Genomic DNA, 18,704 nt, shown 5'->3' with positions numbered 1-18,704 from the left:
TTTCAAAGTCTTTTTAACAAATTACTTTAGTTTTTCCTCACAATTCTATCACATTTTATACATGAGTTAACTTGAATAATTCATGTGATTTTTGACCAATATCAAAAATGTAATTAATGGCAGAGACTTTCTTGATTCAGATGTAGACAATTAGTTTACACAACTAAATATACCGCATTGCCAAAATAGCGTCAAGTAATAATTTTAAATTCTTATCATAAAAATTTAGCTGGAGAGAATGTTCTTCTAAAAGCACAGATAATCCTTTTACATGTGTGTGAAAGAGGCAGAATACATGCATGAATTAGCACATGGGTTTAAGGATGAAGACACAAGATCAAGGCCCCCTCTTTCCCTTCTTCCCAAGAACAGATTCTGATAAGAACAGAAGAATGATAAACATTCTTATGGTGGCATTTCCTTCTCTCCTACCCATTTCTCTCCAGAGCTCTAAGCTTCATAACCCGGATACATACAGTAGGCTTGGTGAGGAGCTGGGACCAGCAGAGTTCTGGATGTGTTTGCTTCCCTTGACCTTTTTATAATACCAGCTGGTGTTAGGAAGACACTTAGGCAGGGGGGCAAGACATATACTTACCCTGACACATACTCAGAAAATGTGTATAGATTCTCTCTTATGACAGATTATATATATGCCAAAAATCACATTCTTAATACTAAAGCTTTGAGAGACAGGAGAGGGAGAAGAGTCAAGCTACTTATTAAAATGGTCAATATTTAACAAGCAGACTTAATTCTAAAAATATATAGCTCTCTAACTCTCTCTTCTATACGAACCAAATATGTATGTAACTGACCCTTTTTCATTCAAGTGCTTATGATAACATTTGGCACTTGAGGTGACTGGCTACTTTGAGCTTCTTATTCTGTATTTGTTTCTCAGAGCTGTTGGTGTCTAAACAATGCAGGTACACTTGTAATAATTTGGATTTAAAGAAGAGGCTATAAATCTGGTTGTTTTGTTTTGCTTCTAGAAATTTATCTGCAAATATATATTATTTAAAATGTTAAAATATTTAAAGAAAAAAATAAGAGAAATCTTAAATTGAGAAAGCAAAGTCCCCTTTACCTGTAAGTAAGAAAACTAATGGTCTAAATTTAAAACAAATATTTCATTCCACATTTAGAAAAAAGATTAGGAAGAGTTAGACAATCCATAATCTACTTAAATTTATGGTGAGGGGAAAGTGAGCTGAGTTGACTTGGATACCTGCCACTATTTAAGTGGGAAGGAGACAAGAAAGGTGAAGTTGGATATATGATACATTTCTCTAACTTCATGAGACCGCATGCTTGCTGTTCTGCCAATGTTTAATATTTCCTCAAAGTGAAATACAGATGAGGCTCCCCAGTTGAAGAAACTAGATGGGTCCAACCTGCCACTAGGAGAAAAAGTAAGCTATTTACAAACATTCCAAAGATTGACCTAATGCAGAGTGCACAATCTGTTGCCTGGCACCTTGTAAGTGCTCATTACTATTAATTGCGTTGAATATGAATGGAACTGTGAGTTCACCAAAAGCATGCTTCCTGAGTTAGGAGGCCTGAGCAAATGGGGCTAAAAATTAACTCACACATTCAAAGCCATCTATTTTTAAAATGCACGATAAGCAACACAGGAAGCTTTTACAACTAGCCAGCAAAATCTGAGCTTTCAATCAACGATTTCTTTCACCGAAGGTGTGGAGCATGGACCAGATCCAGAAGCACAGATGGTGTTTTACATTTGCACATGCAATTTCCTTTTTCTCCATTTTTATATAAACCTCTATCTTTTTTCCAAAAAAGAAAGATAAAATTTGCCAGTAAAATGTAGCACTACTTATTGCCTCTGGAAATGTTACTCACCTCCATTTAACATTTTTAGCAACAATTTAACAGTCTTTAAGTACTTGTAGAAAGATGGGAGAAAGGATGTTATAAACTCCCCTTTATCATATCCTGATATGATTCAATTCCTCCAGAGAGCTAAACTTTTCCAACATTTTGAGTAAATGCCCTCCCTCATCTTTATCCCTATTTTTCTAAGATTAATGCTACCTTTTCATAGATGTTTAATGCCAAAATGATGATGATGTTAAGGATGATGTTAGTGCAATCCTTTCCACAAGATATGAGGACTAAGGGTCAGTAAGGCTGGTAACCTGTTCAAGATCTTTGCTGGTTAGGGTACAGAATATAAGAAAAGTCCACCTACATCACAATCCACAATTATGGAGGCAGGGGTAGAAAGATGAACACAGCCATATCTCCAAGAACCCATTTCTAGGACTCTATCAGGATGCAAATTTCTTCTATTTGTAAACCAAGCCAGATTCATTGAAGTCTGACCTTCAAAATCAAGGGTGTTTCAAAAAAAGATAAAATCCAAATGTCATATTTCATGATCATATTACATTCAACTAAAAGATAAATGATGCATTAAAGCAATATTGAATGGGGAAAAAAATCCTAATAATCAAATACAGTACCAGATACTAGATTTGCAAATTTTGGTAAGGGTATAACTAATAAAATTACAACATAAACTAGGAAAAATGTTTAAAAAGGAATGATGAGCTCCCCTTCGGAAAATCATTGTATTACAATGAAATCATTTGACATATCCTCTGATTATTATTCTTATTCCTTTGGCTCAGACCTCTTTTTTGTGCTCCAGAATTAAACTAAATACCTCCCCAATATTTCCACTAGGCTATCAAAATCTCTTCATTTCTATTATGTCAAACACCAAACACACATCCAAAGCACTGTCAACCTGTGTCCCTTGTAGTGTATCCTGTTTCTGAGAATGCCCCTAAGATTAGGGCATTTGTATATCCAGAAACCTAAATATTTTACAAAATTTTCTCCAGTCACCCCCATTTGTAATCTTTGCTAAACCCTATCCCTCCACTCCAGCACCCCTGAAACCTGTTAAATTTCCTCTACCTCCATGACCACTGGCCCTGTACACACTGTCTTTTGCTTCTCCCATGGATCTTTCAGTAGCCTCCTAATGGCTTTGCAAAAATACATTCTAGAGAACTTAGTTTTCTAGAAACTGTTCTAGAAAATGCAAATCAGTTCATGTCACTCTTCTACTTTTAGCTTTCAAGAGCTTTATGATAAAATCCAGGTCCTTTAAAATCTCTTAAATTCCATAAATTGGCCTACTAGGAATGAGTATCCCTGATGACCTTTTGGGTTTCATCTCAAGCCAATTCACTTGTCCCACCCCTTCATAATGTACCTTCCTAATAGTTTCTGATTCAGACATTCTGGACTTAACAGTCCCTTGCCCACCTCTGATCCTTTGTACTTTATTACCTCAGACTGAAGCGTGCACACACACACACACACACACACACACACACACACACACACACACATCCCTCAGTAAATAATTGTTATATATATACATACATACATGTTATATGTATATATATACATTTATTGAATATACATACATATTGAGTTGTGTATATATACACACACAACTTATTGAATGAATTAATAAGGGGGAGGAGTGCAGAAAGGAGGAAGAGAGAGAAGGGAAGGAGGAAGAGAGAGAAGAGAAAGAATTTATAAGACAAATCATTAAGAGCTTACAAAGTTCCACTTGATATATAACTATCTGTTAGTTTGGATAATTGTGAGCTAGTAAGATATATATTAGATCAAAGACCAGGGTCACACTTGGACTAAGTCTATACAAATTATCCAAACTTTAGTTGGTTTTATAGCTTTTTCTCATGGTAACAATGATTTCACAAGGAATCTTGAAAACTACCAAATGAAAAAACATAATTCTTAGACTTTTTTTTGAGTTCAGTAAACATTCTCAAATGTGACACTAAAAATGACTTTCTAGTGCAAATCCAAGTCCTGGAAAGATGCATGTGTACTTCCAAACCTCTATCACTAAAGTGCCTATTAACTGGCCACTGTACAATGTCAACAGCTCTAAAGCACAGTTGCTCCAGAGTTTGTGTGTGAGAGCATTTGATCTGTAGGGAAATGAGGGAGGAAAAAGCCAGCATGAGAAGCAATGGAGGGAGAGATGAAGAAAATGTTACTCCCTTAAATTACTTAGGAAAAGAGAGTCAAGAAAATTATTGTGGTTCATAATTTTTTTTCTAATGCCTTCTTAATAGCAAAATCCTCAAAATTTAGGGGAAGTCTAACAGGTCACAAGTAATTATGAGAGAGAGAAAAAAATGTCAATGAAATACAAAAGAACATTTTATTTGATTAGGTCACATAGTACACTGATATAATTTAGTCTCCATTAAAAGTTTTCTGAAATTTGGAGATAATTTCTAAGACATTTAGAGTAGAACCTACACCATGAATTTAAAGCCACAAATAATTCATAATATCTGGGAGGACAAGATATAATCCATATGTATAAGTTTTACAGACAGGATTTGCATTCCTTATTTGGTTTTGTTGTTCCTCTACTGGCCATATTTTTTGTGTGGAGATCTATGTGAGGTTGATTTATGAGCACAGGCTGTGCATGAGAAACTGTGCTTTATAGAACAAGAAGAGTCCTGGGAATTTAAGAATCCACTATAAACACAGATACCAATGTCCATGACTCAGCTTGCTGTCAACTCTCCGCCACAGGTGCAGAAGGAACACAGCACTAGGGCAAGACCTAAACAGATCTGGGGGATGTACAATCTAGGTTAAAGTTTTATATCTAGGTTTAAAAAGTCACAAGGAAGCCAATAAATTCATAAATATCTCCTGATGACCAGGAAAGGCAATAGAAAAAAAAAACTAGTTGCTCTCAAGCATCTGTTATAATCAGGAAGATAAACATATCTCATCATAAGATAATAGTTTTAAAATTCTATTTTTCTATTTATCTTAGAGTATCTATCTATATGTGGATGGAAAGAGAAGCATCAGGAGGTTAATTTCTAATTTTCATAAAGATTTTGCTATTAATAATTTAAAACAAAACTATTGAGGTATGGAACAAAGTTTTGGAAGTCAGGAATATATTTGAAGAAACTGATGTTAATGAAAAACTGAACTATGTATATAATTCCCATTTGAATTGTTTTGTTAGTCCCAACATCAACAAAATCTGCTGACATGAGTTATTTTTCTCCTCAGAGAGGAAAGTTATTTTATTACATAACATTCTTTTTTTTCAGTTGTAGGTGGACACAATATCTTTGGTTTTTTATTATTATTTATTTATTCATTTTATGTGGTGCTGAGGAGCAAACCTAGTGCCTCACACATGTGAGGCAAGCACTCAACCGCTAAGCTACAACCCCAGCCCCATTACTTAACATTCTTATGCCTAAGTCTATTCAGTAGGCATCCTCTTGCTCATCTTATAGAAGCATACATGAAAGGTAAAGTAACTTGCCTGAAGCTAAACAGTAAATCAGTATCCTATACTAGAATTAGAATAGTGAGTCCCTTATATTTAGTTGGACGCATGACATTGAAACTATGATACTTTCCCTTAATAACTAATAACTCTAATAATGTCCAAATGTTTCTCTGTTCCTCCTTTAGTTCTGACAGGCAGAGCTTATAAATTTTGAGCACTTCAATTTGATTGCATCTCAAATATAGATTAATGTGGCAACAGTAATAATTATTGAAGAAATGACTGTTGGCAGAGCATTTAAAAAATGCTTAATTCTCTGAGCTCATTTCAGCTACATACCGAACAGTAATATGAGAATAACAAGCAGTGAACTATGTAGAAAATGAACGCAGACATGATGGAGTGTTTCAATCAATCAGCAACAATATTATAATCATCTCTTTCACTTATTGATAATTTACTATTCCAAGGAACACACATATCATCTCCAGAACTAACAACAAAACATTGAGGTGGAGATTATTATATTCTTTAACAGATAGCAAAATTGTGAATCAGAGAAGTTAATTGGCCCAAGGTCACCTATCTAGTAAATGATAAGAGACTGACCCTTCTTTCCATCCCCATTGCTAGCACCTGACCTCAGGCCCTCACCATCTCACACCTACCATTTTGCTATATTTCTGTACCTTGTATGTATGACTTCACTGCTCCACGATATGCACCCTTTGCTCCTGCCATTTTGATTAGTTCTATTTCCCTGACCACCCAAGCTGTTTCATCTACTGTGCCTATCCCTCAATGTTCTTTTTGTTTCTCTTCAAGTGAGTTCCTAGTCTTCCTTCAAGACTCAGCTTAAGAATCTCCTCCCTAAGGATTTCCTGACCCCAGCCTAATAAAGCTGATGGAATCTTCTTCTGGAGCTAATGCCTAACCCTGATAAAGGCTGAGCTTACTCACATTTATAGTTATATGCATGGATTACTCTTGAAAACTGATTGTTTCTTGAAGATAAGAACCATGTTTCAATTATCTTTTAGTCACCAGTACTTAGAACCATTCCTGAAACTCAGCTGGTGTTCAAGAGAGAAAAACACCTATGCTATATTTTTAAATATAAATTTTTAAATCATTTTTAAAATCAAAATTTTAAATACCTATGCTATAATTTTTAAATATTATAAACCAAATAATTTTATACTGCATTTTAGTTAAAATTAGATTGGCTACCCTTTCATTTGTTGTTCATTTCCCCTGTTGTACTTATTAATTATAAAATGTATTAGATAGTTTGAACAACTGCTCACTTCCTTGTAGTCCATCTGTGCTTTCTTCTCAATAATGTATTGAAGTCATAAGTTCTGGATTTATTGCCTCAGTGATTTCCATGGCACAAATCATGATTTCACTACAGCACTGAGCAGAAGGGAGAGCTAATGGGCAAGGCAGAAAATGCTTAATCAATATCACTCATGGCATACGTTTAAAACCCTAAACCCCCAAGCAGATTTTGAAAAGGGCTACAATCAAAACCCCTGTCTTTAGGAATGCATTTACTACACTATGAAGTTGAGAAATGCTTTTTTGCCTACAGATTCCTAATTACCCCACAGGCCTCTTAGGGAGACACTGTCTAAGGATAATGCAGCTGGATCACAGAAAAGAATTCTTTGCAGGAAAGAAACAGGAATGTATGGTTTCCAGGAAGGGCCTTTCCTCCTAAAAATGTGTACTTTTATTTTTTAAGATAAAATGCTGATTCTACATTAGCACAGAGAATTTCAAAATTTCAGTGTTGAAAGAAATCTTAAAGATTAGGTATCAGCCCTGGGACTGGTGGGCATGCTGTAAACTAGGTAGGAGATAGACCATAATATTTTCAGTCAAGATACAGACCAGATTTTTTTTTGAATAGGAGCCATTCACCTCCTATATTAACTACATCAATGATATTATGTGCTCATGAGGAGTTTAAACAGAGTGCTGAACCAGGCAGGCAATTCTGCTATAGTCATGTGAAGCTACCTGTTTGTTCTGATGATAAAGTACATGTTCGCCTAAGAGTGAGGAAAGACAAGATCAGGGAAACACTAAGCATATTAGTATAAAGACTTCTGCATTATTAAACTTCATTAACTTTGAATCCCTCTAAATGACCCGAGTCTATCTAAGTTCTGTGGTTTTTTTTTTTTTGTTTGTTTGTTTTTTTTTTTTGAGGAGGGGCGCGGTAGTACCAGGGATTGAACTCAAGGGCACTCGACCACTGAACCAGTTCCCTAGCCCTATTTCGTATTTTATTAGAGACAGGGTCTCACTGAGTTGCTTAGGGCCTCACTAAATTGCTGAGGCTGGCTTTGAACTTGCGATCATCCTGCCTCCGCCTCCCAAATTGCTGGGATTACAGGCATGTGCCACAGCCCAGGATCTATCTAATTTCTAAGAGAAAGATTCTTCCTTTCTGCAAAACCATGTTGCTAATGTCCTCAACTAGAAAGAAGGGGTCTAAGATATAGTCTTAGCATTATGATGCAAATATAAGGCACATAGATACCTTTTCACTGAAGACAATGTGAGGATGAATCAGTTAATAGAATGATTAAGAAATAAATTCAGTACTTTCTTCAATGTTCTTTTCACAACTAGGAAATATAATCTCAATACTAAAAAAGTAGAGCCCTATTTTTCATTCCATTCCCATTCCTAAAATAGAATGACTCTACCTCATGTGTTACTTTTCTACCTCAGAAAAACATTGTGACAATACTCTTATACTTTTAGCATTGGATTTACATGTGAAATGTTCTTAATTATTAAAATTTGTATGTTCTTCATGTTCAGGAGATAAGAATTATTCAGGTACTACACAGTGACTGCAATTCAACAATAAGAATCCAGTGCATTTATTAAGCAACTGTGTGACTTCCCCCTGCCCTGTAACTTATATGTGTCTCAATTTCATGTCTCAATAAAAAAATTAAGAAACCATTAAAATAAACAAGCAATTCAAAATACATTAACTCTCTCCATAAGGCATTTGGAATTGTTCCAGTTATATATTTTCAAGAGTTTCATTTACTTCCAAAAGCTACAAATATTGTATTATGTAAATAACTGAAGCAAATAAAAAAGTATAAAGAAACAACAATAAAGGTAAGAAAAGTCAATTAGGTTTTCTCTTAGGAAGAAAGAAGAACATGATTAATTCTGTTGAGAATTTAATCCGTTTCCAGGATCAACAATGCCAGTTCAAGGAAGAGTTGCCTTAATTTGGTCACATTTCTCAAGTAGAGGGTAGAATCAGGAGTCTAGGGTTTTCTTCTAAGTTAGAAAAAAACATGATAAACTAAAAGCATTCTCCCTTTTCACCTATACTCATAACTAGTCTCAAGATTACTTATTATTTTTCAACTTTGTATTCTCATATCCTGAATGAGAATAAATGATACCCTCTCAGACACAGTAGGCACTCTACCCTCATATCAATTGTTTCTTAAGTTGTCCTCAAACATTTGGCACAATTCTGTGACCAGAGTGAGAATTCCACAAATATTTATTGGTGAAGAAGGGGAACAGAAAGAAAATACCAAAGATGTTCCTACTGGGAAAAGGTCACTAATCATTATCTAATTGCATAATTTTGTATTACCTCATAGAATATCAGAACACTATTAATATATGTTAAAATTAAATCTGAGATGGAGAAACAGATATTAAAAGATTGATTAATTTAAACATTGTTTATTTTATTATTCAAGCAAGAACATATTTAGCATGAGAAAATAGTCATTTTGATGGCTTAGATTGCATTGTCTAATCCTTACATTTGATTTCCTTAATCATATATTTTTGCAAGACTCATGATCAGTTGTTCCTTTCTGATCTTATTGCTTTGATAACAAATGATACTTTGACACTTTCATGGTAGATACTTAAATAACAGAGTTAAGTAGAATGAGAAATGCTTAATATCCCTAAAAAAGATTAAACTTTGAAAGAAGTCTATATCTCATACAGAATCTAACTAGCATACCATATATGTTAAAAATTATAGTTCATCCTTTTCTTCATCACTGATCTTACAGCATTCAGATTATTAGATAGCACTATAAATTATATGATCTAACAATAAGGAAATCAATTAAAAGATTTTACACAATTATAATTCTTACATAACTCCCTCATATCTGTACCTTGTAGATCACTGAATGTCAAGCCTTGTTAAAAAGAGCTGGAACATTCTCCAAGTAAGGTACCTGATGATACTGAGAAACATTCTCCAAGTAAGGCATCTGATGATACTGAGGATTATTGTGCAACCTTGGGCTTCAGTTTTACTTTCCAAATGTGGCCTAAATCATTTTGGTTTTTGAAAATTGCATTTGATAACTAATATTAACCTCCAATTGAAAACAAATAATTACATTATTAATGAAAAAAGATAGACCATTAAGAACTAACACCTCACATTTAAAGTAAAGTCTTTCTGCTCCCTGCCAGTCTTTCCACTAACAAGAACTTTCAAAATTTCACTAATATAGAAGATACACAAGCTCTGAAATCTTTAATCTCTATGGAATTTCAATTTCAAAAGATTGAAATAAATGAAATAAAATCAACATATAAATCAGATGAAAATGGAAAGCTCGTGCATGGTACAGCAACATAAAGCCTCACAGAAATGTCAGAAAGTCTTTCCTCTACTCCCTTTGTATCCTACACATACTTCCACCCACCAGAAAAAAATAATGTTTTACAACTGCTAGCTTGTAAGGCTAGAGAATTGGGTTTGTTTATTTAGGATCCCTAAAGTAGCCAACAGTGGATAGATGGATATGAATATGCATGAATAGAAAAGTAGATTGACGGATGGAAGAAATATTATTATTATTTCACACTCATGTGTATATAAATAAAAATTGAGAAGAAATTCACTGGAGTAGTTCATCCTTACAGAATCAAATTCATCTGAGGACTCATCAAAAAGAAAATATAATTTGGTCTAAAATGAGCGTGGAAGTTTTATGCAAAACTGGAAGATATATGTAGAATATCACCTCCTTTAGTTGGGAGATAATTTCATTCAGAATCTGAAGTAATTTAATAATAAAACGGAAGAGAAATACGATGCTGATCAATAAGAAATTATGTCATTTGAAGGCTTGTTTGAAGTGTTTTGTTTTATTTTATGAGATAGGATCTCATTAGTTTTACAGCCACCCCACTTGAATCAAATGGATGATATGTCAAGATCATTGTAATGTTTTGAACAACTAATAAAAAAATGTAAAAAAAAAAAAAGATAGGATCTCATTGTTTTGCCCAAGCTGGCTCCCAACTCCTGGGCTCAAGCAATCCTCAGCAATCCACCTCAGCCTCTGGAATAGTTGGGACTACAGGCACAGTACAATATAATATTGGAATGATCTCAAACATTATAATTCAGTTTAATTAGGGCAGCCTGTCCAACAGGAGGATAGCCACTAGGTTTCAGTGAATTCTAAAATGCTCTTTTCTAGGTTCTAGTCAGGAATGGAAATTTCTAAGGAAGTTGGAATATCAAGTCCTGCCAAACAGGACAAGGTCTCTAGAAATGGTCTGTTTTGTGAGGAATGTTGAGACTACTGTAAACTAGAGCAGAGGGAAAAGGCTCTTGGAAAGCAAGAGGGTTATAAAAAGTCATGAGAGAATACCAAACAAATACAGTTGTTCAGGGAAATCACATATAGAGCTGCTCTTTGAGACTAAAACGCCCTATCAGTCAGACACAGATCTTTTCCAGTTACTTATAAAACAGTATCAAAAACTGTTATTTGTTGTTTGGAGTTTCTAAAACCTGGTTGTTACATTCTTAGAGACATATACTAAATCTAGACCAAAAACAAAAATCAACTGCTGTATCATTATTATAACACCCTTGAGTGAACAACTGTAACTACATTCTCCAGGCCTGGTGGGGAAGAAAAAGACTGATGCTTTCAAACTGATTAGCTACAGCACCTCATTGCACGGCAGTATGAAGAAACAGATTTGGAAACACAGCACCAAGATTAGTGAAGCCTTTGAGTCATAGTCTCAATTTGGGTCTCATCATTTTACCTGGCAACAGTGGCAATTTAGCAGGCACCGGGCTGTGCAGAAAGATTTGCATGTAAATGAACACAGTTTGGGGCATTTTGCTTTGCCTGAGAAGAGAGGGACATCACTTTCTCTGGCACTACAAAAATAAAACAGAGATTGACACAGAAGAGTCCAGGGCAGAGTCCATTACTGGGAGAGCTAATTTGGCAGATGTGTCAAACTCCTGGAGATCATGAGCAGCACTTCTAGGAAGCACTAAAGAGTTTGAAAAATGCAAATGTGAAAGGCATTGAAGAATAAAATATAGACATAACATTCTGAAGTGATTATTTCATTCTTAGTTTTCCTTTACAAAGTTTTTCATATTTCAAATATGTAATTAGTACTTTTCATAATAAAAGGTATTAAACCAACTTTTAAATAAAGAAAAATTTTTAATAAAAATAGTTTTAAAATAAAAAATAAAGAAGAATATCAAACATTGAGATTGAACAATGCTACATGCTTTATTATTACTGTAGAATTTTGCTAATTATTTTAGCCCCCCACCTCTAATCTAGTCATCATGGCCTGGATCTTTACATAATGGCACTTTAACAGATAATCTCAGTCATATGGTTCTTGTAAAGCATAGTCATCCCGGGAAAAAAAAAATTTCAATTTCTTCCCTATCTATGCAAAATATCCTTTACTCTAACTCCATTCAGTCAAGTAGTTTTTTTACTAAGTTTAAAGAAGCATGTAAGACAATATAAAGCATGGAGAAATATAGTTAGTAATAAATTCTGGCATTCAAAAACATTATGGTCTAATATGAGAGAAAACATAAGTACAAATAAAAGTGTCAGAGGTGGATCTTAAAAATATAAATATCATAAAAATAGAATAAGGAACTACCTTGATTATTAGAGAACAGGAACAAAAATGTGTGGGTAGATGGATAATTGAGTGAGTACATGAATCAATGGAAAATTGAGAGATGTCAATTGCAGAAAAGAAAAATGCTCTTTTTACATAAAGACCTCTCTTAAGAACAAGGACTTGGACTGGCCTCAGTTTCTAGCACAATATCAGAGATCAGAGAAGGCATTTAGCAAATCTCCATTGAACGAAAGAGTGAATAAATTCATGAATAAATATTTCTATTTCATATTATAGACACATTTTAAATCTATGCAAACAATTCATATAATTAATTCCTATTGAAAAACTGAAATAGAAGCAAAATGTTTTATAAAGCAAAAAAGCACATTCACAGTTGCCACATCATTTAAATGTTTGATTTTTTTTAATTGCAAAGATAAAGACACTTTCAGTTTTTGATTCTCCCCATTACTTAGATGGAATGAGGGGACTACTAAGGTACAAATTTGTAAAGACACATAAAACTGCTAAAGTCCAGAATTCTATTTTTATTCTAAATATATTTTGTTATAAGAACTATGACCTTTCAAATGGAACTCTTAATTTATTTTTTTTCTCTTTGTGTTTTAACCCTGGGGGACTTAACTATATAATGTACTTTTCACACAAAAAGCACTAGTAGAATTATTATGTTTCTACAAACAATGTTTTTCTTTCACCTTTTTCTCAAATTACAGACACTTGAAATTTTTCAAATTCACATCAAGTTCCTGCCTTATTTATTACTCTGTACTTGTGATCCTAGAAAGGTAACTTAGCTCTGCAGAAAATACCAAAAGTTATATTAAGGCTTGAATTACATCTAAGAATTTTAAAATATTTTAAAGAATTTTCAAGTTAGGCTTTTTAAATGTTTTTAACATAGATAACATCAATTCAGCCTCTTAAGTACTTCTTGAAAATGTTTTTTAAATAATTTACTCATAGAATCAAGATAATTAAAATTAATGATCCAAGTGTCTATTGTACACACACCAATTAACCATTAGAATGCAAAAGTTTTCTAGGAGATAGATTGCTCTTCAAACAAATAAATCAGTTTCAAAGTAAAATATATTATCTCTGTGGGAGAGTCTATAAAAGTAAATATTGAATCACTTCCCAGCAGTGTTGACTTTCACCAATAAATCAGGAAAATAACAACGTTACTTTCAAACAAAAAAGATGGCTATTTCATTTTACACCCACGGAGGATGAATAGTATAGTTAGTAGAATCAGCCAATCAGCACACAACACATATGTATGGATACTGATGTCCTTACACACAAAAACACTATAATTATTCTCTAGCCCACCCACCATGCCTCACATGTGAGAGACCCTGGGTTTGATCCTCAGCACCACATAAAAATAAATAAACAAAGATATTGTGTCCCTGTATAATTTAAACATTTTTAAAAAGATAATATAAAAAGAAAAAAAAAACAGAAAAATCCTTTCAACAATGGAGAGAAGTATAATTCTTACTAGATAATATTTGGCCTTGGATAAATGCTAGATTTATCTGAAAAATGGGGGGACATCGTGGCATTCTTTTTCAAAGATAATTAGTAGTATGAGTATTTATACTTACTAAAAACTATATTCAGAAATAACTTATGCTGGAGGAACTGCTAACCAACTAATTCAATATGAGAAATACACATACAGGTTCATATATATACACATATTTTATAAATATATATAGATATTTTTATTTATACAGTGAATATAAGGTTAATAATTGCTTTTATTTAATCAAAAATTGGAAACTTTAAAAAACTATTCTTTCCCTTTATAATCATATACTTAGCTTAAACATTATATATGAATGGGGAAAATCATTAATACTTGGTTATTTTTATTTAACTATAATTTTTATAAGAAAGGTACATAATATTGATGTTGAAACACCTACTGAAAAATTAGTACTAGCAAATGTCATTGACATCAAGATATAGTAATATCTTAAGCATCTTAATAAGTTAAGCATATCAAAATTTTTCCCAAGAGAATTTTCCTAAGTAATGGGTCAGCTACTACCTCTTATAATTAGAATAGCATATAATGATTTCTTAGCTCAAATGCTTATGATAATGCATTAAAATGTGTCAAATGATAATGTTTTCTACAGAGCAAGTTTCCACATTCCTGAAACTATATGAGTTATGCTTCAAGAATAATTATCTCACCTGGAAAACAGTGACTTAGGATTAAAGGAAGCCATGAGTAATTATATGTAAAAGTTTATCAGGTAAAAGAACACTGAAAGAAACTGTTCTCTCTCAGAAAGACGGGACAAGAGGATTCTATGGATATTTTAAATAGAAGATTCTAAAGAAAGGTCTGGGAAGAAAGAGAAAGAAAGGGGGCTCTCACAAAAATAGAAGGAAGACAAAGAGTAGAAGATGAGGAGTGAGAGGAAGGGAAGAGAGAAGGGCAAGGGGGAGTACTGGGGAATGAAATCTATCAAGTATGCTAGGTCCATGTATATGTACAAATACACCAAAGTGAACCACACACACACACACACATACACACATACACATACATACACACACATATATATATAAATATGTATATACACACATATAAAATAGACTAGTTAAAATAATAATAACAATAAAGGGAGATCACTGGCGTAAGGCAAGCAGATCTGGGGAAGAAAAATGGCAAGGGAATGTACTGAGAAATGAGATTGATCAAACCATATTATGTACCTGTATCTATATGGCACAATGAATTCCAGTCTTATGTATAATTACAATATACCAATTTTAAAAAGAGTCTTAAAATAAAAAGTTTTGGGGAGGTAGTAGCCTTATTAGGTTTAAATCTCCTACTGCCCCTTCTGGAACCAAATCTAATCATTTTAGGCACATAGGGTCACTGCTTATTTTCTTTACTAAGTTATACTGTCCAAATTGGAATAGTAAGTAGAAACTAGGACTGTATTGTTGAACACCTTAACCATATTGAAAAGCATATAATAGAACAATTTAAAAATAGAGGGGGAGAGAGAGAGAAAAAGGAAGGGAGGCTGGGGTGTGGGAAAGAGAACAGGTTAGTTTAAAAAGAGAAAAGAAAACCAAGGCCACTTGGTTATCTGAACAAGAGGGTGCTGTGTTTGCTGTGGCTTAGTGACAGGTAGAATTTACATGGACTGCATCTAAGCTTCACACAGCATTTAATGCCAACTAGTAGCCTCTCCATCACTACCCAGCCATCAGTCACTTTGTTGTGCAAGGATATGTCCTCCCAATAGAATCCCCCCCCAAAAAAAAATGCTGGATTCACAGTAATTGCCCAAAACTCTGCATCAAATATTTTTTTCTGATGTGAAATATACCATATGCAAATTTTAATATTCAAATATTTAAGATAGTTTATTTGAAATATAAACAGTTTTCCTTCTATTCAATTTTTTTTCAAATAATGGAAATATCACAAATTGTCATCTGCTGTGTTTCCAAACAAGTGACTATAATTTGAAAGGAGCAGATAAATTGCCTTTTATGGTAAGAACCAAAATAAAGCTTTCACACAGTACTGCAACTTGGGGTAGCAAGTGGTGTGTTATTACTAGAGGAGGAAGAATTTGCACATGTTATATTTGACTTTCTACTTTAATTGCTTTATTTAAGAATCTAATACCCCACATTGAGAAAGTACTAAATATTTATTATGATGTTGATATGGAGAAAGAAAGTCATTACAAATAGTACATGTAACATGTTTATGAGGAAAAAATTTTCTGACAAAAATATAATTTTTAATTATATTTAGAGCCAAAAATATTCCTCCCCAAATAAATTTATATAATACCATATTTTCATTTACATTTATTATATTTAGGACTTATTACTTGTATGTACTCAATTGTAAAACCAAACTACCATGCTTACAATTACATACAAATTTATATTACAGGAATATTCTAATATAATAATTATTTCAAAGAGTATAGTCTTCTGGTAAAAGTTTCATCTTATTAATAAACAAACTAGATCTTAAATTTAAATAAAATTTATTTGTACACTACATATTTTGACATATGTTGTAGCAATCATACTTAAAGTCAATACCTGTTGAATTATCATGTATGGTAACTTGTAGGAAGAAATTATAATTTAAAAGAAAATCACTGATCTTATTCTATGTGTAAAACACTTGGTTCATTCACTAGTATTTGGTTTATACATATTGTTTATCATAATGTCACATGTGCAGATTTAATAGATTTTCATTCAGCAGATTAGTCACTAAAGAATAAACCTGCCATTCACATTTATATAAAATACTTAAAAATAAGAAACTGGGAAAGAAATTACTTGTATAAACCCAACAAAATACTTTGTGAAAATTACCTTACCATTCCAATAAAATTGCCAGTGAAAAAGTATCATAATTCAGCAAACTTATCTGAGCTCGATTTTAAAACTCTGTAAATGTTCATACGTGTGTATACATATGCTATATTACATATATATCTATAGGTATGTATATTATATTTATAAATAGTTTATATAGACAACATAAATCTGTTATAGTTATCAAATGTATGAACAAAATTTGTGTTTCTCATACCTTAATAGAATGGTTTTGAAATCCTTAGTAATTACTATATAGATGACACATATACATGTATACAATTGTATATCATGTACTCCTATAAATGCACATTTGTATCTATCCAATACTAGCTCCTATATTTTCAAAATCATTTAAGTCAACTTTAAAAAATCCATGGTCTATTCCCATAGGTCAGCTGTTAAATTCTACTTACTAATCACCTTTCTGTTATTTTTTGATAGTAACTATCATCAACTGTTAAGATGTACTTTCAAATGAGGGAAAAAATACATGTTAAATGTCTATACTGCTTGTAAGTACTGTCCCAATTTTGGAAAGAGCAATATGTAAAAAAAATAAGTGAATAATACATTGAAACAGTATAGGCATGAGTAAGGTGTTTCCAAATAACACATATTCAACAAGAAGAAATCCTCTAAATAAAATATGAGATTTTTTTAGTAGACGTTCATAGCAAACTATTTAATTGATATGGTTCAAATTAAGACTTTTGCTCTGGATATCAGAAGCCTCTAGATATTAAATCAAGCAAGAAATTATGTGTATACAAATAGAAGAAAGTATCTTGGCATATTATTTTTCAGAAATTGTGACCATAGAAATTATAAATCATTCACAGTAGAGTTAATTCCAAGAAAGTCAGGAAAGATTTAGCATGTGTTATGTATAATTTTCTATGACAAATAAGAACAAGTATATAAAACCCTACAAATATATGACCCAAAACATATTGCAGAGCATTGATTTCCCAGAGGCCAATGTAAAACTCACGTGCCCAGCTATGTTTATTCTCTCCTATAATTGAAATCCATTCATGCTGCACAATTGCTTTTACATGATAAAATATCTTAGTTATTACATCTGGAACAATAGAGATTCTTATTTATTTTAAATGGAAGTATTCTATTTTACTATTAAGTATTACCTTTATGATTTCTCAATTGTCTTGACCATCTTTAAATTGCTATAATGTATTTTATTCACATATCAGACAAGTTCATGCTTCAAATTTTAAAATTCTACATAAATAGAAAGAATTACTCAGAAATTTAATTTGATGAACTGCATTACACTTTTGTTTCCAAGGACTTTTGATACATTGATATGCATTTATTAAATAGATAATCTCAATATAAAGGAATATTTATACTGAAGATAAAGTAAGGAATAGAACCTAGACATTCTATTTTCCTTAGTTTTGTGCTCTAATCTCAATTGAGATCAGAAGGGAAATATAGTTAGATGTTCTCAAACAGAAATGCATTTTATTCATTCACTCAACAAGTTTTCATTAAAGGAAATCCAATAACATGAATTAGTAATTAGGATATTGTATAGTTCATTTTCTGTTGCCAGTAATACAGTACCACAGAGTGGATGAATCATGAAGAAAAGAAGTCTAGTTTGGCTCAGGGTTCTGAAGGTGTAAGGTTGAGGGCTCTCACCTGGTGATGGCCATCTTGCTGCCAGAATCCCATGGAAGCACAAGGCATCACACGGCAAGAGACAGGGAACATGTATATGTACATATGTGTCTTCTCGACCCCTCATTTTATGAAGTCACTGGGATTCAATCCTGCAGGCTCCACCCTGATGAGTTTGTCTGAACCTAATCAACTTCTCGAAGCCCCACCTCTAAATACCATAATCAGATTAAGTTTCCACCCATTTAATACATTTCAACATGTGAGGTCTTGGAGGACGTGCAAACAATATCTAAACTAAGGTGGATATTAAATCAAGATCAGGTTGAAGGTTCCTCAAAGTTAC

General features: G+C 32.9%; 2 protein-coding genes across 2 annotated transcripts in view; one reads left to right on the top strand and one right to left on the bottom strand.

The window, feature by feature from the left end:
- Ctnna3 (catenin alpha 3) overlaps positions 1-18,704 on the bottom strand; it is a 1,639,810-nt gene that overhangs the window by 1,077,408 nt on the left and 543,698 nt on the right. The window lies entirely within an intron of this gene.
- Positions 1-18,704, top strand: part of Lrrtm3 (leucine rich repeat transmembrane neuronal 3) — a 160,708-nt gene that overhangs the window by 140,046 nt on the left and 1,958 nt on the right. The window lies entirely within an intron of this gene.

Source organism: Ictidomys tridecemlineatus, chromosome 1, assembly GCF_052094955.1.
Source record: "Ictidomys tridecemlineatus isolate mIctTri1 chromosome 1, mIctTri1.hap1, whole genome shotgun sequence".
In the NCBI taxonomy this organism is placed as follows: domain Eukaryota; kingdom Metazoa; phylum Chordata; class Mammalia; order Rodentia; family Sciuridae; genus Ictidomys; species Ictidomys tridecemlineatus.
Note: the sequence above shows the minus strand (reverse complement) of the source record. Positions and strands in the feature narration are given on the sequence as shown.